This window comes from Nelumbo lutea, chromosome 3, assembly GCF_056320005.1.
Source record: "Nelumbo lutea isolate HS-2025 chromosome 3, American lotus-T2T, whole genome shotgun sequence".
Taxonomy (NCBI): Eukaryota; Viridiplantae; Streptophyta; class Magnoliopsida; order Proteales; family Nelumbonaceae; genus Nelumbo; species Nelumbo lutea.
Window position 1 is genome coordinate 66,085,636 of NC_142686.1, and position 26,211 is coordinate 66,111,846.

The 26,211-nt window shown below is 37.1% G+C and overlaps 3 long non-coding RNA genes and 1 pseudogene across 4 annotated transcripts; all 4 read left to right on the top strand.

Annotated features, from left to right (window-relative positions):
- The first annotated feature begins 404 nt into the window (after nt 1–404).
- Nucleotides 405–1,432, top strand: LOC148865378 (uncharacterized). The gene is made up of 2 exons (XR_016110198.1): nt 405–827; nt 1,023–1,432. It is a non-coding gene; the product is annotated as an uncharacterized LOC148865378 (long non-coding RNA).
- An 11,235-nt stretch (nt 1,433–12,667) lies between these two features.
- LOC148865379 (uncharacterized) lies at nt 12,668–14,094 on the top strand. The gene is made up of 2 exons (XR_016109620.1): nt 12,668–13,066; nt 13,287–14,094. It is a non-coding gene; the product is annotated as an uncharacterized LOC148865379 (long non-coding RNA).
- Nucleotides 14,095–15,641: 1,547 nt separating this feature from the next.
- LOC148865380 (uncharacterized) lies at nt 15,642–16,954 on the top strand. Its single transcript, XR_016109621.1, has 2 exons — nt 15,642–16,227; nt 16,402–16,954. It is a non-coding gene; the product is annotated as an uncharacterized LOC148865380 (long non-coding RNA).
- A 1,837-nt stretch (nt 16,955–18,791) lies between these two features.
- LOC148865381 (uncharacterized) lies at nt 18,792–26,211 on the top strand (annotated as a pseudogene). Its single transcript, XR_016110591.1, has 2 exons — nt 18,792–20,078; nt 25,827–26,211. The product of XR_016110591.1 is annotated as an uncharacterized LOC148865381 (transcript).

Sequence of the window (26,211 nt, forward strand, 5' to 3'; positions counted from 1 at the left end):
AAGCAAAATTTAAAAAACGAATACATGATGATCTCTTTGAAGTTTTTATATGAGTTTCAAGAATTGAGTACTTATAATTAAAAGTTTCTTATTAAGAATCATTATCTTTTTTAATGTAACAAATAGCAATGTTACAATTCCATTCCAGCCCTTGCAAAGCAGGACCCCCCCTCTGCTAGTTGCCCATTTTATAATCACTTTAACCTTGATGGTCAATATTATCATTTGTAATCTTATATATATTGCAACGAAGGGGTTCTCTCCCATTTGGCAAAATGGAATCTTACTATTTACTATTGCATGACATACAAGTGTCTCTCTCCTCTCACCACTTCTCTCTCCCTCCATTTTGCATGTATGATACACGTGTCTACACATTTCACTCTCCCGCCATGGTGCCATCTGCTCCATTTTTTCTCTTCCATGTTCCCACTCTCTTCCCCTCTCTCTTCTCTTACACCATCTACTCTGTTCTTTCTCTTTCGTATTCCCACTTTCTTCTCTCTCTTCCACCGTCCACACCGTCCACTCCCACTTTCCAGAAGTACCGACTTTACCTGAAGAGGATGCAATGACTAATAGTGGTGGTGGTGCTGGGGCGGTGGGGTTACCTCCTGTTAATCCAGCGATGGATCATTTGTTTGTCAGTGTTCCTGTTCCACTTCACTTCTTGTACCCAACGCAGCCGACATCTGATCACTTCTTGCTGTTTGTACCGGTCACGTTGCAACATTATCATCGGCAGTAAATGGCGGCAATTGTCGTGGCCGCAGTGCGTCAAGACCACCACCAACAGTCGGTGCATGGGATGATGGCACCAATTCTAGGTCTGACTCGAACTTATGTATAAAAGCAAGCACATTTCTACTTCTTTGTGTAGGTTTCTCGCAAATGAGCTTCCATCTTTGCTTTGAAACCCTTTCTCGCTCTCGCTCTCTCTCTTCCCATCTCTCTCTCTCTTTTTTATTTCTTTCACTTGCAAAGCATCCATAATAACTTGCAGTATTTCACCTTTATTATAGGGTAATACAAAATGGGTGAGGCAAGGCTAGAGTGGACGGAGCGGTCTGGGGAGCCAAGGCAGAGAATGAGTTGCCATGGTTGGAGGCGGCATTGTGTGGCGCATAAAGGCAAGGGAGTGGAGGAGAATAGCAAAAAAATGAAGGCATAATCCATCTTCATTTTTTTGCTAGCAGCACTGCTAATATCGTCATGGCTGCCCATCTTTCATTCTACTAAGAAATCAATATCAGTTGCTAGAAAAGAAGACATACCTTACGTCAAATGTTTTATCAGCTATGAAGGGATGGGAGATCCATCATATGGATGGCCGAACCCTACAGGAAGGTTGGGCAAATTTTCAAAAATTTATTTACTCCCATCTGGGAATCTTATTCCCAATTTATAAAATTGCATTTTCAAGGTTCGTTCTTATAACTAAACCGGATCAAATCTAAAACCAAAATTAGGGAGGGATATACCTGATACGAAATACACATAAGAATGCTCCTCCCAACGTAGGTGTTCACACCCAAAGAGTGTACTAAATCCTTCTTCCACAAAAGATGACACGGTTTAGGATGAGGTAGGATCAACAGGTAGTTATTCACTAAGAACTAGTGATTCTTCAGCAAGAATTGAATGGGATAGTGAGCACGGCTTCTAAATTGTTTCTTCTGCTAAGAAATAATATCAAGATCAAGTCTTGATCAAATCCAAGAAGTGGAGATTGAACAGGGTAGGGCGGCAAGATCAGGAAGAAAAAGAGTTGAAGGCAAGATCAATCTAACTGAGTTGTCTTCTCTCTATATTGAGTGAGTGTGAATTCAATGTTCGCCCTGATCTCTTATTTATAAACTTAAAGAGACCATTTCCTAATCTCATTAGGAGTTTCTTAATCCAAATCTTTTATTTAGATCTAGACTCTTTAAATGATAAGGATAATCCCTTATCTTATCTGCAGATAAAGATCAACCTTCTAACCAAATTAGGAGTTCTTTTGATCCAAATATTTATTTGGATCTGGACTCTTTAAGTGGATAAGGATAATCCCTTATTTTATCTATTGATCCAAATCCCAAATCCGCCCCTATTTAATTAATCTAATTAACCAAGTCCAAAATAAGCTTTTAGGCCCATTAATCTTTCAGAATCACTTCTACTTTAATGCTGGCTAGTTTGGCTCTCTTTGTATAGCGTTGAACCCTATCATTGATCTACACATCAGCCACATGGGTTCAGCCTAGCCTCTATTACAAGGCCTGGCTGAATTCACTACTGAATACAATGAACCCCTGAGTCCATCACTGTGGGATCTTAATGGGCCGAACATTTATACTAAATGGTCATTGGGTCCAACCATCTTATGAAGGCCCAAGGATTGTGGGCAGATGCAAGATTAACCCATCAGGTATAACCCTCAATGATCTTACAATTAATCTCTTAGCACATAATGATCAAACACTATCCGACAAGAGATAACCTCTCCCTTGGCTGCAAGGTGCAGTGCTGCACTCTCTACTACATGGATCCCGGGAATTAAAACCTTTTGCAAACATTTTGAAACCATAATATATATAAGTATATCTCTATATAAATATATTTTGCAAAACCAAATTTCAACGTTTGAAATCAACTATCGGTAGTTTAGGTTTCCATCAGAGAGAGTGCATCCCCGATCATCCACTTTGTCCGACAAAGGGGCTGATCCTGTCACTATGATCACCCACTCAGATGAATTCTTAGACTGTCCCTGCATACCCAGGTTTTGACCCCTGTAAGGATCTCACTGATTGGCATATCAAAGACAGCCCAATCTGACACCTAGTGTAGTGTCATAATCGAGTGTAGAGGACAGGTGTAACATTCCAGTTTTGCCCATCTATCTCCAAGGTCCAGGGCGATACTGAAATTTTGGTCTGGTTTAAGGTTTCAAGAAAACCCACACTGCATGTACCTCAGGTCTCACCCTGGCAGATGAGACAAGCCACTCCAACCAACTTGGTGGTACATCAGTGTCAACCTTGGCAGGATAAATCTCCCTAGATCTATCCAATGGTTGTAAAGATTCTAAACTAACATGAGTCTCATGCATAGAAACACACCATAATAACATGAATCAAATATGTACTTTATTTATTTACAATAATTGTCATAATGTACATCATGCTGATTGGAGCTAAGGGCATACACTGTCTAACAGCTCCCAGTTGCACTTAGGTCCAATCGGGTATAAGCTAGAGTCCCAGACTTTCCACATTTTTCTCAAACACTTTCTGTGTGAGTGGCTTAGTCAATGAGTCTGCCACATTCTCCGTTGATGCTACCTTTTAACATCAATCTCCCGTAGATCTAGTGTTGTCACACAATAGTGGAATGAGTGGTGTGTTGAATTCCAAATTCTAGAATTAACACCTTCATTCATCAAGTAGCCTCACTTACAGGAATATGTTTGGCTTGGGTTGTGGACTGTTATTCTTACTACTCAGGACCCCATCGTGAAGATGTAACCAGGTGTAGGCATTCTACCATCTAGATCTAACTAGCAGTCGGTATCAATATACTCGACAATCTGTAGTGAACTACCATCGAATACCAAACAAAACTCTTTTGTCCTTCGAAAGTATTTCAGTATGTTTTTCACACCGGTCCAATGCTCTTGTCCTAGGTAAGATTGGTATCTACTTACCACACTCACGGCCTGAGCAATGTCTGGCTGAGTGCACAACATGGCATACATGATGCTCCCTACGGCAGAGGCATAGGGAACTTCCTTCATGCCCTCAATCTCCTCAGGTGTCTTGGGAGACATACCCTTGGAGAGAGTGACTCCATGCCTAAAAGGAACATTTTCTCTCTTGGAGTTCTTCATATTGTATCTCTTAAAGTCAATATAAGTAAATTGGGATCCTATTATCCTCTTCGATCTATATCTATAGAGTCGAAGTCCCAAGATATAAGAGGCTTCTCCAAGATCTTTCATGAAGAATTGCTACGAAAGCCATACTTTCATCATAGTCAACATTCCTATATCATTCCCAATGAGTAGAATGTCGTCTACATACAGAAGCAAGAACATAACCTTATCCTCATTGGTCTTCCTGTAAACATAGGGCTCGTTCGGATTCTGCTCAAAGTCAAATTGTTTGACAATAGAGTCAAACCGGATGTTCCAGGTCCTAGAAGCTTGTTTAAGTCTATATATGGATCAATTAAGTTTACATACCTTGTGTTCCTGACCTACACCTATAAAACCTTATGGTTGCTGCATATAGATATCTTCAGTAAGATCTCCATTCAGTAACGCGGTTTTGACATTCATTTGCCAAATCTCGTAGTCAAGGTATGCTGCTACAGCTAGCAGGATCCTAATGGATTTAAGCATGGCCACGAGCAAAAATGTTTCCTCATAATCGATTCCATCTTTTTGAGTGTACCCTTTCGCCATAAGACGAGCCTTGTAGGTATCGACCTTACCATCGGGACCCTTCTTCCTCTTATAGATCCATTTGCAACCAATTGCTTTTAACCCAGGGGCGGATCTACTAGAGTCCAGACTCCATTGGTCTTCATTGAGTCCATCTCAGTTCTCATGGCATCTACTCACTTCAAGGAATCTATGTCCAACATAGCTTCCGTATAAATCACAGGATCCTCCTCACTGGTCATGGCTTCCACCAAGTAACTTTCTTGGTCATAGCTATAACGAATTGGAGGCCTGGATGCCCGGGTAGATCTCCTATGTTGGTTATTAACTGGAGCTTATGGGACATCTCCCACTACTCCTGAGCTCTCCTCATTAAGAACAACCTCCTAACGATGATTGTTCAGGATGTAATATTCCTCCAAGAAATGGGCATTTCGACTACAGAACACCTTCTGTTCTCCTAGGTCATAGAATAAATACCTTACAGAGCCTTTTAGGGTAACGTACAAATAGGCAACGACTGGTTTTAGATTCCAATTTGTCAGCACTTGTTCTTTTAACATGTGTCGGACAACCCCAAATCTTCAAGTGTCTTACACTTGGTTTCTTACTGGTCCAAAGCCCATAGGGAGTATTCGGAATGGATGTGGTCGGAACCTAGTTCAGCATGTATATCACAGTCTTCAATGCGTAACCCCAAAAAGATGTGGGTAATTCCGAGTGTACGAGAAGTGATCGGACCATATCCAATAAAGTCTGGTTCCTCCTCTCTGACACACTGTTTAACTGTGGTGTAGCAGGAGGAGCTAGTTGTGATACTATCTCATTTTCCTTTCAGTAGTCCTTGAATTCGTTAGTGAGATATTTGCCTCCTCGATCTGATCAAAGGGCTTTAATGTGTCTCCCCAACTGTTTCTCGACCTCTTTCCTGAACTCTTTGAACTTTTCAAAAGATTCAGACTTGTGTCTCATTAGGTACACGTAATTATACCAAGAGTGATCATCGGTAAATGTTATAAAATAAACGTATTGGTTATGTGTCCTAACTTTCAGGAGACCACATACATCAGTATGTATAAGGTCAAGTGTGCATGTAGATCTTTTAGGCTTATCGGTAAATGGCCGCTTCGTCATCTTACCCTAAAGGCAAGGTTCACAGGTTGGAAGATCTTCTATTGTTAGAAAATCCAAAGGACCATCCTTTACCAACATTGTGATATGATCTATGTTAATGTGACCAAGTCGGTAATGTCATAGGCATAGAGACATTTGTTTCCAGAAAAGGATGGAGAACATAGAGACAATTCTCAAGTTTTCCGTATAAGAGAAATTTGTTATTCGTTTTGATAGTAATCACATTACTAAAGAGAACAGAATAACCATCCGCACATAGTTTTGAAATAGAAATCAAATTTCTTCTCAAATTGGGTACATAAAGACAATCTTTTAATGTAATTATTCATTCTCTAAAATACAATTCTATAGTTCCTATGGCTGTAGCTACAACATTTGTAGAAGTCTCCAAGTAAAGAATCACTTCACTGTCACTTAGTCTTCTACTTGTCGTAAACCCCTACAATGTATTATATGCATGAGTAGAAGGCTCAGAGTCAATACACCATGAAGCAGAAGTCACCAACATATTGGTTTCTATAAAAAGGATTCGAAATTACCTTGTTTCTTGGTCTCTAGGTACTGAGGACAGTTCCTCTTCCAGTGGCTGGTCTGTTTGCAGAAGTGACAAGCATCTAATGCCTTGTCCTTTCTCTACTTTTTAGGCTTGCTAGTTTTCTTCTAAGGTTTCTTCTTTGCCTTCCCCTTCTTGCCCGATGTGCCACCTTCAACAAGCATGGAAATGGGCTCATCCTACTTTATCAGTTCTTCGGCCCTCTATAACATATTGTTGAGTTCCTGAAGGCTAACATTTAGCTTGTTCATATTGTAATTCATTATGAACTGATTGAAGGAAAGAGACAAAGAGTTCAGGATGGCATCAACTTTGGCAACATGATCTAGCCCAGATCCAAGAGCCTCCAGTTCATTGATGTACCCCATCATCATAAGACAATGGTCATGAACTAGTTGGTTCTTGGACATTTGTGTGGTAATAAACTACTTTAGGACCTTCTGACGAGTAGAACGATTATGCTCCTCATACATTGTCCTTAGACTATCCAAGATATCCTTGAACTGTTCGATCTGATCGAATTATTATTGTATCTGATTGTATAAGGAGGTTATGATATAGCATCGGGCAAAGAGAGTTTTTCTCTTCTCATTCTTGATATTCCCTCCTACGGGCCTCAGAAGCCCTATCACCGGAACGATCCGGAGCAGGGTTCTTAGCAACCTTGTCCAATTTATCGGACGTCAGAACTAGCATAAGTCTATGATACTAGTCAGCGTAATTTGGGCCCTTAAGCTTATTGTCGTCCAACAGCTTGGTGAATTGTCCATTTGCCATTTCTGATAAAAGGCAAAGCAAATATTAGTCCACAACCTTATTTGATTCATGTTATCTACACAGATATGGCTTTTAATCTATGTTCCATTTCCATTTGTTCATCTCTGAGATTTCCCTCCTATCTCAGTGACGAAGACTGCGAACTATGTCTCTGGAAATGTGGGAAATCACATAGGGTGCATGGAGCCAACTGTTTCAACTGCATAACCCCACCACCTTCTGTGAAGGATCACATCCACTCATCTCATGAGCTTTCCCTTTGGCCTCTGTTAGATAAGGTTCATTGCCATTTTAGGTTAAACATTTCTATCGAGTGAGTGTTTACCCATCATATTCGTGAATGCCAAGGTACCGTGAGAGAGTCTTTCATTTTAGGATACGCCCTTCCCACATCAGTCTATGACGCCCCTATCATCTTATGAAACAATCCAACAGATCCAACAACAAATGGATAGCCCAATTTTATGGTGCATCTCCTCATTAATGAAGGACCCATCTTCATGCTAATGGTGGAAGACCCTTAGAGAGTTCATCATATGAATCTCCCTATCCCATGCACTCATATTTCAGTGGAGCAAACGGAATATTATGCCCTAGTTTTATTTAGGTCAAACCAAAGTAGCTCCCACTGACTTTCTCAAAGCTAGATTTAAATGGACCCTAAACTACTAGGGTTCCGCACGGTTCCTCTTGGGGAGGAAGTTGATGTGGGGCCCATCAAATGGGGAGAACATCCAATGATCTTATGGACACCATGGCAATAATGTGCATTCAGCCCTGGTGTGCGAAAGAGCCACTATCGAAATCATCATGGGCCAAGTACTTATGGCCCATTTACGTAGGACATCACACATCCATACATCACATGCATGAAACAAATTGATCCAATCAACTAAAATATCTGTAAAATCCTTAATTAATTAGATTAAATCAGTATCAGCCCAATATAGCCCATAATGTTATCATATAACATTATCTAGGTACATGGGTTGTATTGCAAAAAGCAGTTCGACCCATGTAGCTAAAGCTTGAAGTGGGCCAAATTCAGTTTTATCATATTAAAGTTAGGTTTTTACAGATGTAGGCCAAATTAAAGCTTGAAGTGGGCCATCTATCCTAAATCAAATTAGGGTTAGAAAAGCCAACCACATTGAACCAACAATTCAGTCCAACCAGTTTGGACCAAATCTGGTGTAAATCGGCCCAAGTTTTGGTGTCCAATTCAACATTTAATTCAAGAATAATGATCTGATAATAAATTAATTCAAGATAATCAGATTATCAAGAAACTAAAATCAGAGGGCTGCACTGTGATTTTCTAGGGTATCCTACAAACCTGCAAAGAATAGTTAATCGCAAATTGTAGAATCGAAATCCGCAAAATCGCAGATCGTGAAATCTTCCTCCCTCTGTTGCGCGCTCCAACAATCTCCAAATGGAATTAAAATAGAAAAACCTAATTTTTCTATTATTACATCACATCGAATTCCTATACAATTTATCTAAAAAATATATATATATTTACAAACCAAAATTGAATAGAAAATAAATCATAGGGTGTGCCATTCTAGGCACCATAAAGATTCAATCTCCATCACATGTGCAGCCCAAAAATTTAAGAAACATTCATAGAACAATGGCCAAACCCTGAAAAAATGCCCATAATCTGGGAACCAATTCCTAGAAAAAATGCTAACTACGCAAATCGAGTATAATGCCTTCTGCCCATTTGCGCAGATTCAGATATGTTCTAATTTGGTTCAAGACTTGAACCTGGCTCTGATACCACTGAAGGGATTGGAGATCCATCATATGGATGGCCAAACCCTGCAGGAAGGTTGGGCAAAATTTCAAAAATTTCTTTACTTTCATTCGGGAATCCTATTCCCAATTTAGAAAACTGCATTTTCAATGTTCGTTCTTGTAACCAAACCGGACCAAATCTGAAACCAAAATTAGGAAGGGATATACCTGATACGGAATCCATGCAAGAATGCTCCTCCCAACATAAGTGTTCACGCCCAAAGAGTGTACCAAATCCTCCCTCCACTAAAGATGACATAACTTAGGATGAGGTAGGGTCAGTAGGTAGTTCTTCACTAAGAACTAGTGATTCTTCAGCAAGAATCGAACGGGATAATGAGTGCGACTTCTAAATTGTTTCTTCTGCTAATAAACAATATTAAGATCGAATCTTGATCAAATCCAAGAACTGGATATCGAATAGGGTAGGGCGGCAAGAGCAGGAAGAAAAAGAGTTGAAGGCAAGATTAGTCTAACTGAGTTGTCTTCTCTCTATATTGAGTGAGTGTGAATTCAAGTTTCGCCCTGCTCTCTTATTTATAGCCTTAAAGAAACCATTTCCTAATCTCATTAGGAGTTTCCTTATCCAAATCTTTTATTTGGATCTGGACTCTTTAAGTGATAAGGATAATCCCTTATTTTATCTACAAATAAAGATCAACCTTCCTAATCAAATTAGGAGTTCCTTTGGTCCAAATCATTATTTGGATCTGGTCTCTTTAAGTGGATAAGGATAATCCCTTATCTTATTTGTTGATCCAAATTCCATATCCGCCCCTATTTAATTAATCTAATTAACCTAGTTCGAAATGGGCTTTTAGGCCCATTAATCTTTCAAGCTCACTTCACTTTAATGTTGGCTAGCTTGGCTCTCTTTGTATGGCGTGGGACCCTATCATTGATCTACACATCAGCCACATAGGTTCAGCCTAGCCTCTGTTACAAGGTCTGGCTGAATTCACTACTGAATATAGCGAACCCCTGAGTCCATCACTATGGGCTCTTAATGGGCCCAAGATTTACACTAAATGGTCCTTGGGTCCAGCCATCTTATGAAGGCCCAAGGACTATGGGCAGATGCAAGATTAACCCATCAGGTATAACCCTCAATTGTCTTACACTTAACCTCTCAGCCCATAATGATCAAACACTACCCAACAAGAGAGGACCTCTCCCTAGACTCGATTATGACACTACAATAGGTGTTGGATTGGGCTGCCTTTAATATGCCAATCAGTGAGTATCTTACAAGGGGTCAAAACTTGGGTATGTTGGGATATTCAAAGAATTCATCTGAGTGTCATAATCGAGTCTAATCGAGTCTAATCGAGTCTAGGGGTCAGGTGTAATATTTTTGTTGGGACACTACAAAGAATTCTTACAAAAGGTCAACACTACAATAGGTATGTTGGGACACTACAACATACCTATCGTAGTGTCATAATCGAGTCTAGGGATCAGGTGTAATATTCTTGTTTTGTCCATCTATCTCAAATGTCAAGGGCAATACTAGAATTTTGGTCCTATTCAGGGTTTCAAGAAAATCCACATTGCATGTACCTCAGGTCTCACCCAAGCAACTGAGACAAGTCACCCCAACCAACTTGGTGGTACATCAGTGTCAGCTTTGGCAGGATAAATCTCCCCAAATCTATCCAACGGCTGTAATGATTCTAAACTAACACGAGTGTCATATGTGTTCAGTTTAAGGGTATTACACAGAAACACACCGTAATAACATGAATCAAATATGTACATTATTTATTTACAATAAATGTCATAATGTACATCATATTGATTGGAACTAAGAGAATACCTTACATCAAATGTCAAGTTTGTGAAAAGTTAGCTCATCAGCTATACCACCAAGTCAAAAATAAACAAGACCTGATCTCTTCCAAGAAGGTTTTCTAGAAGGGTACAAAAAGACAATACAGAGTCATACCTTCTGTAAGAAGGTTTTCTTAATTACTTATGTTAATTAAGAAAATGGACACATATAATACTCAGTCCTACCTTCTATAATTTGAAGAAGCAGGAAGCAGGTTGGACTCTGCGAATTGACATCGTAGAGAAGGGGGATAGGTTGGAGGTAAGAACGATATATTTGCCTTTCCCTCCTTTTTTCCCCTTTTCTTACCAATCATTTGGGTTCTGAGTGTTTGGGAAAATAAATTATCTTTTGGGCTTCTTATTTCAGAGGAATTTTCTTCCTACCTTTCAGTTGTGTAACTTTTACGGACAGCTGACATATATTTTTAGTATAGCTATTAGCTAGACTATCTTCATACATGTTAGTTTCTTCATGTGGTTTCTCATGTTAGCACCTCCTTTCTTCAGCTTGTTGAACAAGATTCCGAGGGACAATGCAATTCAGAATGTAAGACAGTCGAGCGAGCTTTTCAGAAGGTGAACTTTTTTATGTTTATTCCTCAGTTCTTGTAGTGGCTCACTAATAAGAAAAAAATAAGTCTTCTGTTCAAGGAAGTTAATGGTTTTGAGTATTTCAAGGAGTAACAACTTTGAGATAAAAGTTACATACTTGAAATGCGTTTCCTCATTTTCCAATTGTGAAATAAAATATCGAATCATCCCTCGAATTGCTCTATCAGTCTTTATGTATTTTCTTGTGACATAACTGAACCTTTACTTAAACTTTTTTCCAGGTTATGGGTTATTCTGACACTGATGTTGCGGAATATCTTTTAAAGCAAAGCCTTCGATTGATGCCTTGGTAAAGTTTCTTTGCATTGACCTTACAAAAGCATGTGCAGTTGAGCCACCTCCGTTTCCTAAGGTAAGCACAAAAGCACGATCTCTAACTATTAAGGCCATGGGTTCAGTCATCATGTTAAGGCCAAGATATTTGCATATAGTAAGTAGGCCCCCTTGTAATTTATACTGTTTACACAAACTACTTGGGTTATATACTATAGTTGATTATATTTATATATAATAATAATTAACATTAATAATCTAATACCCACTAATTAATAATTTAAGGTTGTGTTTGGTTGCAGTGCAATTTTATTTGCATTAGTATAAATGTATGGGACTACAAATAAAAAGAATGCAAAGTCTGGTTTCATTTTATTTTGTGTTTTATTTATACATTAGTATAAATGTATGCAGTACAATTTACTTCATTTGTACTGTAATCAAACAAAATAAGCTAAAATTTGAGACAAAAATAACTCAGAATTTACACTCGAATATTTGCACTGCTATAGTTTTGATTGGTCAACCAATTTTCATTTGGCGTTGATGTTTGTATACGACTTGACTAAACAATTTTCATTTTTCATTTGGAATCCGCAAAGTTGCAGTTGTCATTTTTTTTTTCCTCTTTATTGCTTTGAGTTGTTTCCACGGGAAATTTTTGCAGGCTATTGATATTAATGTGGCTTTTTCTTAGATCAGATTCACCCTCCAAACTTCGTTATTTAACTAATACCTATTTAAGTATATTGTTCTGTCTGCAGAGTTGTTAAGTTTTTCCACCCGATACGCTATCTCTGTTTTTATTAGACAGCTGAGACTGAACCTTAAGGCTGTACCTCAAGCATCTGCACCTATTAACTGATCTAACAAGGGTTCTCAGAGAGATCTTTGAAGGAGTCCTAGATGGCAGTGATGAAACAGATTTAAATCCTTATTCCAAGTGAATACCTTTAAGGGCTAAGTTGAACATATATGGACAGAAATTCTCTTAATAAATTACATACAGAAGGCTGAATAGGAATTCCAGAAATTAATAGCTTGTAGGAGATTAAGTCAGATTGTTCTTTATTTCTTTCACCTTAGTGCTGAAGTTGATGACGCATTGATTATAGATAAAGTTCAGTGAATTCATTGCAAGACACATTGGGGAGATGGAAGGCATCTTGTTGGAAGCTGAAACAGGGGCTTTTCTTGGGAAACACCGGGGGTTTTGGTTTTATACTATTGATCAATGCCAAGGTCTACTTCTTCCTGGAGGACTCTGGTATGTTTTCTTCCCTTTTGGATGCAGTGGTTATTCTTTGTAGTTTTGATTAACAAAGTCCAGTAATTTTAATCACCCCAAAACTCTTCCCTTTTACTTCTCATATCCTATCATATTAATGTTAATAATATGCTCCTACCAGTCTTGTATGTTGAGATTATTCTTTCTACCTGGTGGTCGTAGTTTTTATTATCTAATGAATGGTTTTACCCATGAAAATGCTTTGTGCTGCATGAGGTATGTTGTGGAAAAGGATGTCAAAAATAATGTTGTATTTGTCTCAAGAAATTATTATTCATTTGACAAAAGAAGGCGCAGATTCCGTGTTGGATCCCTGAAATGGCTTGCTAGATTGCCTTGAGATCAGTTTAATAAGCTCCAACGCAAGGTAGGAATTCCCAATTTTATTTCTTATTTTCCATACCTTGCCAGTTCTTGGTAATAGTTTCCACAGGCAAACTATGTCAATGCATACAATGGGTTTTCTACTCTTGGTAATGATGTTTATTCTGTCTTGATGAGATTTAACATCAGATAAATCTGATCGTGTGTGCTTCTAATGTAATTATGATTATTGATAATTTAATTAGATGATGTACAAATTTCAGGTTCGACATGGTCCTGGCTTTTATGATTGTAGTTTAATAATGGAATCTGGTGAAGATGGTGGCAGAACTACTGCTATTGTTCATTTATCTGAGGATGATCAAGGCTTGGCTGCTGGGCAGTTTGCAGCCTTTTACCAAGGAAAAACTTGCATAGAGGCTCTGGCACAATCTTGGAGTGTTGGGATGGCCAAGGCTTCCCTGTCGGTGTAAAGGCTCTTGAAATTGCAAGAATGGAAGATAAATCCAAGCTTGGGAAACCAGTGAAGATTAAGGTCAATCTAGAAAATTATTTAAAGAGTTTCTGAAATTACAGATAAAGTGGAACTTAATGGAAAATCTTTGAATTCAGAAGATACTACCCTTATGAAAGTAAACAATCATCTCAAGGAATTTTCAATGTAAACCAGTTTCAGAAGCTTAGTGAGAAGTGGTTGCAGATATTCTAATTTTCTAGACTTTCTGACCATTGAACTCACAGTGCAGAGAGAGAAATATAATCCTTAGTGGTTTCTTCCCACGGAGGTTAACTCTTGCAAGGTATTGCCTGGTAATGGAAGTCAGTGAAAAGCTCTCTTTCGTTCTTGTTTTACTTCCAAGTTCTGGTGCCATTTTCGTCGTCTCTTCTTGCAACTAGAACAACTTGTTGATTGATAGTTCAGTGCTAGAGTTTGTATTATGTATTTGACATGCTATCTTCTTGCAACTAGAAGTTAGAGAGCTCGAGCTAGTGGGTATCCAAATCATAGAACCTTATTTGAACAAAATTGTTTATTCATCTAACAAATTATTGAAGATAGTTTGTATGTCTAGGAATTTTTTTTGTTCATTTTTAGAAAGAGCAATATTAGAAAATGAAAAAAGGAGTACATGAATAGAGGCATAGATTTGCACAAAATATATACAAAAGACCTAGTGATTTATTAATATAAATCACAGATTTGTAATTTATTAATTACAAAATATAGAGAGAAGACCTAATCCAAAAAGAAAAGTAGAAGACCTTGTGTACAATTTGTGATTAATTACATTATTTGGCCTTAACTAGCTTTAGATAATGGACTTTTTAGGTTTTCTAGATATGAAGTGTTGGCCACAAATACCTTTTAGCATTGAAAAGATAATTAACAAATAATTCTGTTGGGATCTTTTAATAGGGTTGACAGATTTGGTTTTCCTACATGTTCTACCTATTAGGTATGAATCTATGTATAGACAGACCACAACAGTATGCTTTATAGCCCTAAGATTTGGTCAAGAAAAAAACAACTACCACAATAGATTCAATGTGTGAGAAAAAACCACAATAGTAGGCTTTATAGTCATAAGATTTAGAGAAGAAAAACAAAACCAAAACAATAGCCTAAAGAAAATATACAAGTGATCCAACAACTTGAGGATTTCCATCTTAATCAATAATCACGAAGAGCCTACATTACATATAGCCTAATTATTATTGTTCACTTACTACTTACTACCTGTAAAAGCAAAACATAAGCAAGAGATTGAACTGGAGAAAATTGATGATATAAGGTTGTAAATAAATCAAAAGTACCTGAATCCAATCTCATGAGGAATAAAAAATATCCCAATTGAATTCAGTATCCAATGAAATATGTGAAATAATCAAATAGATTCAATTTCTATTCATCTATATGACGAACATCCAACTCGAATCGCTTTGAAAGTTCAAGAAGAGGGTGTTTATCCGAATTGTTTCTGTCACAAGTTCCAAAAACAAATTAAAATCATCTGTTTTTTATGCAAATAAATTGATTCTTAGAACAAAAACACAAAAAATCATATTCTTACCGTGCTTTTGTTTGCCAAAACTAAAAAAAAAAAAAGGAAAAGTACGGACAGGCTCAATACAGATTTTTTAATTCTATTGCAGACCTATAAACATTCAAAATGTCAAAAACTCTCACTCTATACATCAATGTCCACCCATGAATCGGCATCAATTCTGAGCTGGCACCTACCCCAACTGTACTTTGGGCCTAAATATTCTGATCCTGGGCTGAACCTTCATTCTCCCAAAAAAATGTGTTATCAAATTCCTAATTTTTATTTTTCTGTTTCATAGAAAATGTTTCATTTTGTTATTTAATATCATGTTCCAAAACTCATAGAATATTTGAAGTACAAAATTTGTTTTTATTTTAAAAACCACAAAATCATTATTTTTTTTTTAAACAAAACTGATGTGCTTTCATTTAAAAAATAAGACAATTCGATAGTGCATTTTTATTGTCCCTGCCATAGTGACTCATCATGGTCGTCCTTTTCCCACTTCTGATTTGCGTTTATATACATGTCTTCTTCTCTTTCCCTCCTTCCTTTCTCTATCCATCTATTGTCTTCGGAATCCCCTCATATCTCTCTTTCTCTTGCACTCACATACACAAAAACACAAACTCCACTGATGATGTCTAAGTGAGGAAAGAAGAGTAGACAAGGGAAAAACAAACGAAACTCCGTAATTAATTCATGGATTGAGGCCACATATTCCTGCGGAGGGAATACTATTTGAGTACCGGAAAAAAAAAGTTACAAAATCAATGGAGGAGAGAGAGGAGACGGAGTTAGTGTCGATCCCGGCGACGCCTCGTGTATCGAAGCCGGAGATACTGACTCCATCGGGGCAGAGATCTCCGAGTCCAGTGTCCAAGGAAGGGAAGTCATCGACTACTTGGACGCCAACATCGCTGATATCGCTGAGGTTCCTGAAACCAATCGGTACGCCAATGAAGAGGGTTTTCATTAACATGAAAGGGTACCTGGAGGAGGTGGGCCACCTCACCAAGCTGAACCCGTAGGACACATGGGTTCCCATCACCGAATCTCGCAATGGAAATGCTCATTACACTGCTTTCCATAATCTCAATGATGGTGTCGGGTTTCAGGCACTCGTCTTGCTCGTTGCCTTTGCCTTTCTCAGCTGGTACATGATACATCTCCTCCTCTCCCTGTGTAACTTGATTACTTATTATCTCTATACCTATCCAAAATATAGCTTTCTCTGGTTTTGCATTAAGAGTGTACGGTAGCTTCTCTTCTCTTTCAGTTTTCATCTCCCCATCCCTATCTCTGTGTAACTTTTTCTTTCTCTTGACAGGATTATGTTCCAACTATTTTTGATAACTTCAGTGCAAATGTTGTGATTGATGGCCAGACTATGGATCGGGTACCATCTACGAAGAAGAATCATCAGATTCCTTTTGTGAATCTGTGGATTGAGATTCTTCAGCATTTTCAGTATCTGAGCAACTTTCAGAGGTGAACTCGTCTTCGAGTCGCTTAACTTCACTCTGTTCCATCCCTCCTTCTTTTTCAGGTAAACCTCAATCCAAGGATTAGGTCTATAATGAAGGAATTGAGGTCTTGGGGAAAGATAGTTGGTTTTGGATTCGTGAGGAGGAAGAGATGGATCAACATCAAGAGGAGCTAAATCAGGGGAGGACAGACAAGGCTTTGCAGCAAATTTCTAGGTTCCTAACATCTCTGATTTGCTTTTGTGTCCGACTTTGTACCAGTTTCTTCCATAGATTCCAATAGATCCATGCAAGTAAGAGGGGATTGGGCGCTTAAGGGCATTTCGGTCAAAACAAATGTTTAACAGGCCGATTCACCGTTTAGGGGCAGTTTAGTTATAAAACATGCATTTAGGTTGACGTGTACGATTTGGGTCAATGAACTTTAACTAGTGAGTTTTGGACGTTTTGAAAAGTTATGATAAGTTTAAGAGAATTCATAAAAAATGATGCTGGATTTTAGACAATTTCTGGAATTGGAAAGAAACATTGACTAGTTTCTATAATGTAGTAATTAATTCATAGTGTATTGGTCGATACAGATATCATATGGGCCTGTATCAATCCAATTCAGACGATAAGAAACATTGACTAGTTTCTATACGTTCCACATATCAAGCCTTTAACGGTTGATATGGGCCCGGGCGGTGACCCAAACAGACTTGAGAACAGCACATGTTGAAAGAAAGCTCCTATTTGTAGCCTTCAAATGTAACCTCACCCTCAAAGAAGACGCAGCCATGCCGGAGGAATAAATAATCTAATATTTTCGGATATAGTAAACTAATCTCGTCGGTTCACTATCCCTCCCCCATAAATGATATGGCTATACACGAGTGGGAGGGAGAACAGAGACTAGAGAAAGGTGTTCCGGGGGCAAATCCGCAAAATTTTGAACCTTGTCTGCAACCGGCCAATGTTCTCTCACATAGCCTAAGTTATTTTTTTAGGGTGTGTTATCTAAATATTATTGTTAAATTTTTTTATAAAATTTATGTATTTTTTATTTTTTATTTTTATATTTTTATATTTTATTATTAATCAGATATAGATTGTAAAATCTAAATCTAATTATGTAAACACCTCATATTGGGTTGCAAACTTTCAGGTATTATTGGCATACCTACCTGTTTGGTTGGACTCTTCTTTTTGTAATGCTTTTTCTTCCTAGTGTATCTTTTTTTTTTTTTATTTATCAAATAAAAAATGCATGATTTAAAGAGAGGGAATTGAATGAGGTGAAAAGTAGTAGTTCAAATTAAATCTCACAATTAAATAGGGATTAAATTAAAAAAAATGTGTATTTTAGTCAAAATAAAGTTTCACAATCTTTTTCATATTTTTAATAGTAGTGTAAATATATAATTGTAGATGTTGTTGATTTTTTCATGATTTTTTTTTTATTTCTATATGTGTAAAAATAAGTCTGATATATCACACTTATTTTTTGTTTAATATGATAAATATATGATATTATATGTGCCCAAATGTATTTTTGTAAAATTTGTGTATTTTTTCATTTTTATATTTTTATATTTTATTAATTTTTATTGTTTAATTATAACATTAAAGGTTGACACATTTGACCCAAAAATTGAACTAAAATTGGACATTACCAAAGCCTATGGCAGGGTTAATTGGACTTTTTTCGGTAGAACTGTTAATTTGTTGGATTTCTCTATAGAGTTTTGTACTCTTATTGATATGTGTATATCTACTTTGTGTATTTTTGTGCTTATCAATGACAATTTTCTCCATCCCCGACGGGACCTGATGGGTCGGTATTGAGGTCTCCACCATGCCTCAACCCCCCCAATTATATATTTAAACATGATTTATATTAAATATATATTATTATATATATAATATTATTTATATTATTCATATATATATCAAAACATATTTAAAACATTATTTATATTTTAAAATTTTTATTTATTTTAAGTAAATTTATTTTTCAAACAATACTGTTATCTAAAAACATTTTGGAGATTTGATTCCCCATGCAGAAATTGTCCTGTCAAGGATTGAGGACGAAGAATAACTTTTATCCCTAGAGATGGGAATTAATTTCAAGATCGGGGAAAGGAAATACAATCCCCGCCCAGTTACCATTCTTATTCTAAAAGAATCCGACAAGGATGCCTTCTTTCAGCTTATTTATTTTTGTTGGTGACTAAAACACTTTCTATAATGTTGGTTTAGCTTCAAGAGAAACATCATATATCCATAGAATCGAGCCCCACAGGTATAGGCCAACCATCTCTCATTTGATGTATATAGATGATTTCATTATTTTTGGTCAAGCATCCATGCACAAAGTTGATGGCATCTCCAAATCTGACAAATGTTAAAATCTTAGGGTCAAGAGGGATTTTTCTCGGTGATGGTAATTTCTTGATGCTCTTACCCTATCGGTTTCCTAAACTTCTAACATGGCTTTTCTTTTTTTCCTTCCTTATCGTTGCCAAGGTAAGCTCTCTCAGCCCATCGGTTTCCTTGACCATTTTCCCCAGTAATGGTTCTTTAAAAGAAAATTCCCCTAATTTCACGTGTTATGGTGTCTTGTTCTTCTCCTTCTCCTCTGTCAACAAGGGGTTGGCTAGGTGTTATGGTATCTCTTGTGGCACAAGATAGTTGCAGGTTGGAGCAGGAGAAGAAGCAAACCATTTGATACTCTTCCTCTCTTCCGCATCCTTGAAATCTCCATAGTCCTGGAAATGAAAAAAATTCTGCTCCTTCTAAAAGAGGAAACGGTGGACGACAACGCCAAACCTCCTTCTTTAGGAAAATTTCTTTATTTTGGATGAATCGCTTCCTATTTATTTGTTGCCCCCTTGTTTTTTAATTTTTCTATTTATTAGGTTTTCTTCTGGTTTTGTGGTAGTATATTGCAGAGTTAGTCTTGGATTTGGATGGGAATCAGTGATTCTCCATTTTTGTCTAAACCTACGAACATGTTCAAGAAGTTCTCTTCTGAAGATGTATCTTCACAAAATCAAGTGAAAGCATCTGTGAAGCGCAAGATTCAACAAAGTATTGCAAATGAGTACCCAAGCCTGGAGCCAGTTTTGTATGATTTGCTACCAAAGAAATCACCTCTCTTTGTTGCCAAATGCCAAAATCGTATGAATCTGGTAGTGGTGAATCCCCACTATTTTTCAACATTTGTAATGGTCCTTTCATGCCAACATTACGGCTTCTTCATCAATATCCTGATATAATGAAAAAGTTACTAGTAGATGGGGGTGCAATTAAATTTGTCCTTTCTAGTGCAAACATAATGTGTCTTGGCCTTACATCTCCTAATGGTGCTTTGCATGATGGCGTGGCAAAGGAAACTCCCATGGCCATTATGGCTGAAGGAAAGAAACACACACTTGCAATTGGCTTTACAAAAATGTCAATGAAAGACCTAAGAGCTATCAACAAAGGAATTGGTGTGGACAACATGCATTATCTCAATGGTGGTCTTTGCAAGGTAATTCATGGCAAATATCTCTTGCATGTATCTTTGTTCATGAGTATTTCCTAGGTATAAGTATGTTACTTTTAAATGTGTTTACAAGATATTGCACTAGGATAATTGAAATAACTATGATGATATTTAAGAATTAAAGTTCATTTTAGCTTGATGTATTAAAAAAAAAAGTCTTGGCTTTAGGTTTTATGTAATGTTCCATTTATTGGTTGCCCTCTTGGTTTTAGTTTTCTATTAATGAACTTTGTTTGTCCAAGTTCTGGTTTTCAAGTAGCATTCCATCTAGAACCTCGAGCATTTTGGATGTGAAGCAAAGAAGAAGTTTATTTGAGGTGCCCTAACTTTATGGTATTTTGGATGTCAAATGCGGAAGAAGTTTCTTTGAGGTCCTATGAGAAGAAAATTATTTGGATTATAGTTTCTTTGAGTATTTTCTTGGATTTATGGACCCATAGTTTTCATTTTAGTCATTTCCTCATCATCCCCATGATCACACAAATTACTAATCTCATAATTTGTTTGTTTAGCAATAGAACCAAAGTAATAGATTACAACTCATCTATACTACTTATATAAGAGCGAATAACCCTCTTTTTCTCTAGAATTTTTACTGGACAGGTTCTATCCCCCTCCTGTCTATGCATATAGAGGGTATTTATGTCATATCCCTTTTGAACCAAAATCTTTCCTCTCCTACACTTTCTTCCTCTGACTTCCACGAATTTCGAACTATATATTGGATTGTAATAGAAATAGAATGCCAACTTTGTGTCTCCCATGAACTCTTTCGTCTTCCATGTCTCCCATGAACTCTTTCCCTGTCTCCCACTTGAATTGTAATAGAAACCGAAATGGTGAGCTCGTTGGTCTAGGCTTGCAAAGGTATTCCAATAACTTAAAAAAAAAATAAAAGGAAACATGTCTTTGACAAGAACAGCAATTTCCTTTATGATCTATTTTATTATTGTTACCCCTATTTATGCACAAAGAAATTATATTGGTTCCACTTATTTTATATTTTACCAAATTGGTGAAACTTGTAGGTTAGGTTCGTGAAACTTGTGAATCAAGTTCTCATATGGGTAAATTAGTGAAATTTGTTGTAGGCTAGTTTCATGAAACTTGTGAATCAGGTTCTCATTGAAGGGATGAGAGATCCATCATATGGATGGTCGAACCCTGCAGGTTTTTGAAATTTCGCCCACAACCTAATTTGATTCATGTTATCTACATAGATATGGCTTTTAATCTATGTTTCAATTCCATTTGTTCATCTTCGAAATTTCCCTCCTATCTCAGTGACGGAGACTGCGAATTATGTCTCTGAAAATGTGGGAAATCACATAGGTTGCATGGAGCCAACTGTTTTAGCTACATAATCCCATCACCTTTTTGTAAAGAATCATATCCACTCATCTTATGAATTTTCCCTTTGGCCTCTATCAGACAAGGTTCATTGTCATTTTATGTTAAACATTTTTATCTAGTGAATGTTCATCCATCATATTCGTGAACGCCAAGGTACCGTGAGAGAGCTTTCCATTTTAGGATAGGTCCCTCCCACATCGGTCTATGACGCCCCTATCATCTTATGAAACATTCCAACAGATCCAGCAACAAATGGATAGCCCAATTTTATGGTGTGTTTTTTTATTACTGAATGATCCATCTTCATGCTAATGATGGAAGGCCTTTAGAGAATTCATCATATGAATCACCCTATCACATGCACTCATATTTCAAGAGGTAACAAAAGTTATACCATAGTTTAATTTAGGTCAAACCAAAGTGGCTTCCATTGACTTTCATAAGGTCAGATTTTGATGGACCCTAAACGGCTAGGGTTTTACATGGTTCCTCTTAAGAAGGTGTGGGTCCCACCATGAATAGATATCATCCAATGATCTTTAGGACACCATGGCAATGATGTGCATTTAGCCATGGTGCGCACAAGAGCCACTATCGTATTTGCATGGGCCAAGTACTTATGGCCCATGAATGTTACATATCACATATCCATACATTACATGCAGGAATAAAATTGATCAAATCAATTAATATCTGTAAAACCCATTATTAAAGCCCATAATTATCCATAATATTATTGATTAATATTATGTAGGTATATGGGTTGAATAGCAATAAATACGACCCATATAGCTTTTGTGTAGTTAATGGGCTAAAGCAGTTTTAACACATTAAAACTTGGTTTTACAGGTGGGACGAATTAGGTCTTGCAATTAAACATCAACTCCTAGACCCAAGAATGAAAAATTAGGGCTGAGAATAGCCCCCATCGAACTACAATTTCGGTCCAACCAGTTTGGTCCAATCTGGTTTGAATGGGTCTAGGGTTTGATTTTTAATTCAAGATTTTAATTCAATAATTGATCTGAAATTAAACTATTGATAAAAGACATTCAAGAATTAGTATTAGGGTTGTTCGCAGACCTGCTACCCTACAAAACAGAGGTTAGTTCTAGCTTGTAGTTTCTCAAACTGTAAATCATAGATAGCCAAACCCTAATCTGCAAAAATCCTTCCTTCTATGCAATTTGCTTCAATCTTGATTGAAATAAAATAGAAAAACCCTAATTTTTTATTAATATTACATCAAATCGAATTCATATACATTCAGTCTAGAAAATAATTGTCTCCTCTGTTTTATATGGCTTAAAGTGATATGATGCCCGTATTTTTCTTATTTGATGTACACAATTTTCTAGTGTTGATTGCTATCTTTCAATCCTTATTTGGAAGGGGAATTAGGGAAAATGATTTATCATTTTGTTGACTAACAGAGAAAATGACCACACTTAACTAGGTATTGTGAATATATGATATATTATTATTAGTAAGCCCATAAATATAGTTTATTACACATTTACAAAAAGCATTTAAATTTAGTTTTTATCATATTGTTACATTTGTTAATTTTCAATTTGTATCTTAATTATGATGATGTATCTAGAATTCAAGTAATTAATATGAAGAAAAAAATTCTCATGCGCAACGCATGTGCTTAATTACTAGTGTATCTAAAAGCTTGGACAGATTGTATGCTTCCTAAGTCTTGTGGAGGCTTGGGATTCGAAAGTTCTCTTAAGTTAACCAAGCTCTTATTACTAAAATTCATTGACACTTTTTATCCCAATCAGATAGATTGTGTGTATGCATTCTTCATGTCAAATATGTCCATCATAAAAACTTTTCGGATGTTAAGCTGACTATTAGTGATTCAAAGCAAAGTTCAAAATATTGACATGTATTGGTCCATATCAGCTGATATGTATTGTCTCAGGAGCTTCCCGATACGCCCCTAAAAAGGGTGTATCTGAAGGGATGAGAGATCCATTGTATGGACGCCCAAATCTTGCGGAATAAAGGGGCGAATTTCAAAAATTTTTCTCTCCCTTTCAATTAGGAATCACATTCCCTATTTAAAAAATCATATTTTCAATGATCAATCTTGAACCATAAACTGAACTAGATCTGAACCAAAAGGAGTAGGAGAGGATTATACCTGATACGGAGAAATAATATCTCCCAACGAAAGTGTTCACGCCCAAGGAATGATCCAAAGACTGTTCCCACTGAATATAGTGTAGTGTAGGATGGAGCAGTATCAGCAGTGTTCTTCTCCAAGAACTCTGTCCTTCGCAAGAAACAGCAGAATGGCACGTGAGCACAGTTTCCTATAAATTCTTTCTCAAAGAACTGATGCCAAGATCGAATCTTGACTTCTCCCACAACTGAATATCGAACTGAATGTCTGGCGGCTGTAGGAAGGAGGCGACAAGAAAGATCTTTTTAGGGATTGCAAAAATCTTTCTTCTGTAATTTCAGCTCTGAAGAGGATCTGATTATGTGATTCTTCTAAAGGCTACCGCCCCCTCCTTCTTTTGTAAACCCAAAGGATCAGCCCCTCATCCAATCAGGATTGCAAACCCAAATCATATTTGGATCACCCCTTAGGTGATAAGGATAAACCCTTATCTTATCTGCAGATTAGATCAACCTTCTCCTAATCTCATTAGAAGGTTTCTAGATCTGAATCATATTCAGATCTGGACTCTCTTAGTGGATAGGGTTAAGACCCTATCCTATCTGCTGATCCATCTCAGAATTCGCCCATATTTAACTTATTAAATAAGTCTAGTTCAAAATGGGCTTTAAGCCCATTAAGCTTATGTGCTCACTTAACCTTCTTAACTGCTGCCCAGTTGGGCTTCCTTGTATGACGTGGGACCCAAGCATTGATCTACACATCAGCCATATGGACTTATTAAATAAGTCCAGTTCAAAATGGGCTTTAAGCCCATTAAGCTTATGTGCTCACTTAACCTTCTTAACTACTGCCTAGTTGGGCTTCCTTGTATGACGTGCGACCCAAGCATTGATCTACACATCAGCCACATGGGTTTGGCCTAGTCTTTATTACAAGGCCTAACCGAATACACTGCTATTGACAGTACACCCCCTAAAACCCATCAAATGGGCTCTATGGGCCCAATACTTACCCTAAGTGGTCCCTGGGCCAAGCCACCTTGTAACACTCAGGGACTGTGGGCAAATGCAAGATTAACCCATCAAGCATTATCATCAATGGTCTTACACTAACCTCTCAGCTCATAATGATCAAACATTGTTCGACAAGAGAGGACATCTCCCTCGGCAACAAGGAACAATGTTGCACTCTCTACTTATATGGATCCCGGGTATTAAAACCTTTTGCAAACATTTTACAAATCATAAAATATATACTTTTACATCTCATATAAAATGTACTTTGCAAAACAAATCTCAATGAATGAAATCGGCTGCCGTCAGTCTTGATTTCCATCAATGAGAGTGCATCCCCGATCATTACTTTTGTCCGACAAAGGGGCTGATCCTGTCACTATGATCACCCACTCAGATGAATTCTCAGATTGTCCCAACATACCCAGGTTTTGACCCCCGCTAAGGATCTCACTGATTGGTACATCAAAGACAGCCCAATCCGACACCTAATGCAATATCATAATCGAGTCTAGGGGTCAGGTGTAACTTTCTAGTTTTGCCCATCAATCTCCAAGGTCTAGGGCAATACTAGAAATCTGGTCCAGTTCAAATATTCAATTAATCCTACACTGTATGTGCCTAGGGTCTCACCCTAGCAGTTGAGACAGGCCACCCCAACCAACTTTGTGGCACAACAGTGTCAGCCTTATTAGGATAGGTCTCCCCAGACCGACCCACTAGCTGTGAACATTCTAAACTAATACGAGTCTCATTAAGTGTCCAGTTTAAGGGTATTACACAGAAACGTACTAAGGGAACATGAATCAAATATGCATTTTTATTCATTTACAATAAACTCATAAAGTACATCATTCTGATTGAAGCTAAGGGCATACAAAACTATCCAACAGTATCGAGGTTTTGACTGATTCAAGGGGTAGATGGATCTTAAATTGACCTCTCTAAACCAGATGTATCGATATTTTGAAACTTGCTTCAAAGGTATGGCAGGCAATATTGAATTGTAGACATATTCTTGCACAAAGCATTTGTTGAATGATTGGGGATGGATCTAGTGTGAATGCTTATTTGGATCCGTAGATTCCCACTATTCATAGTTATAGGCCAACCTATCAATTGGACTCTTCCACTACAATTATGGTGAATTCTCTCATTAGGGTTGATAATAGAACTTGGGGTCATGTTAAAATTGCTAAACTTTTTGATCCATTTGTGACTAATCAGATCTTGAGAATCCCACTACAGAAATATTCTCCCGTTGATGATGATACCATCCATTGGATTCTTACCCCAAGAGGCAAGTTTACCACCAAATCAGTTTGTTTGGAGGTTATTTCGCATCTTCATATCAGATTTGATTCGGATCAACCCCTATCAGATTGGATATATATAATATTATTTATATTGTATTTTTTTAATTTTTTATAAAAAAATGTGTATATATATGATAAAAACAGTTGAAAAAATATTTGTATTTTTTGTTTTTTTATTTAAATTGTTACATTTTCTTTTTCTTTTAATAATTTATTTTTATAATGAAATCGAATCAAATCATATTCAGATATCTGACATCCTGATCAGATTCTAATTGAAATCAGTATTTATGAGA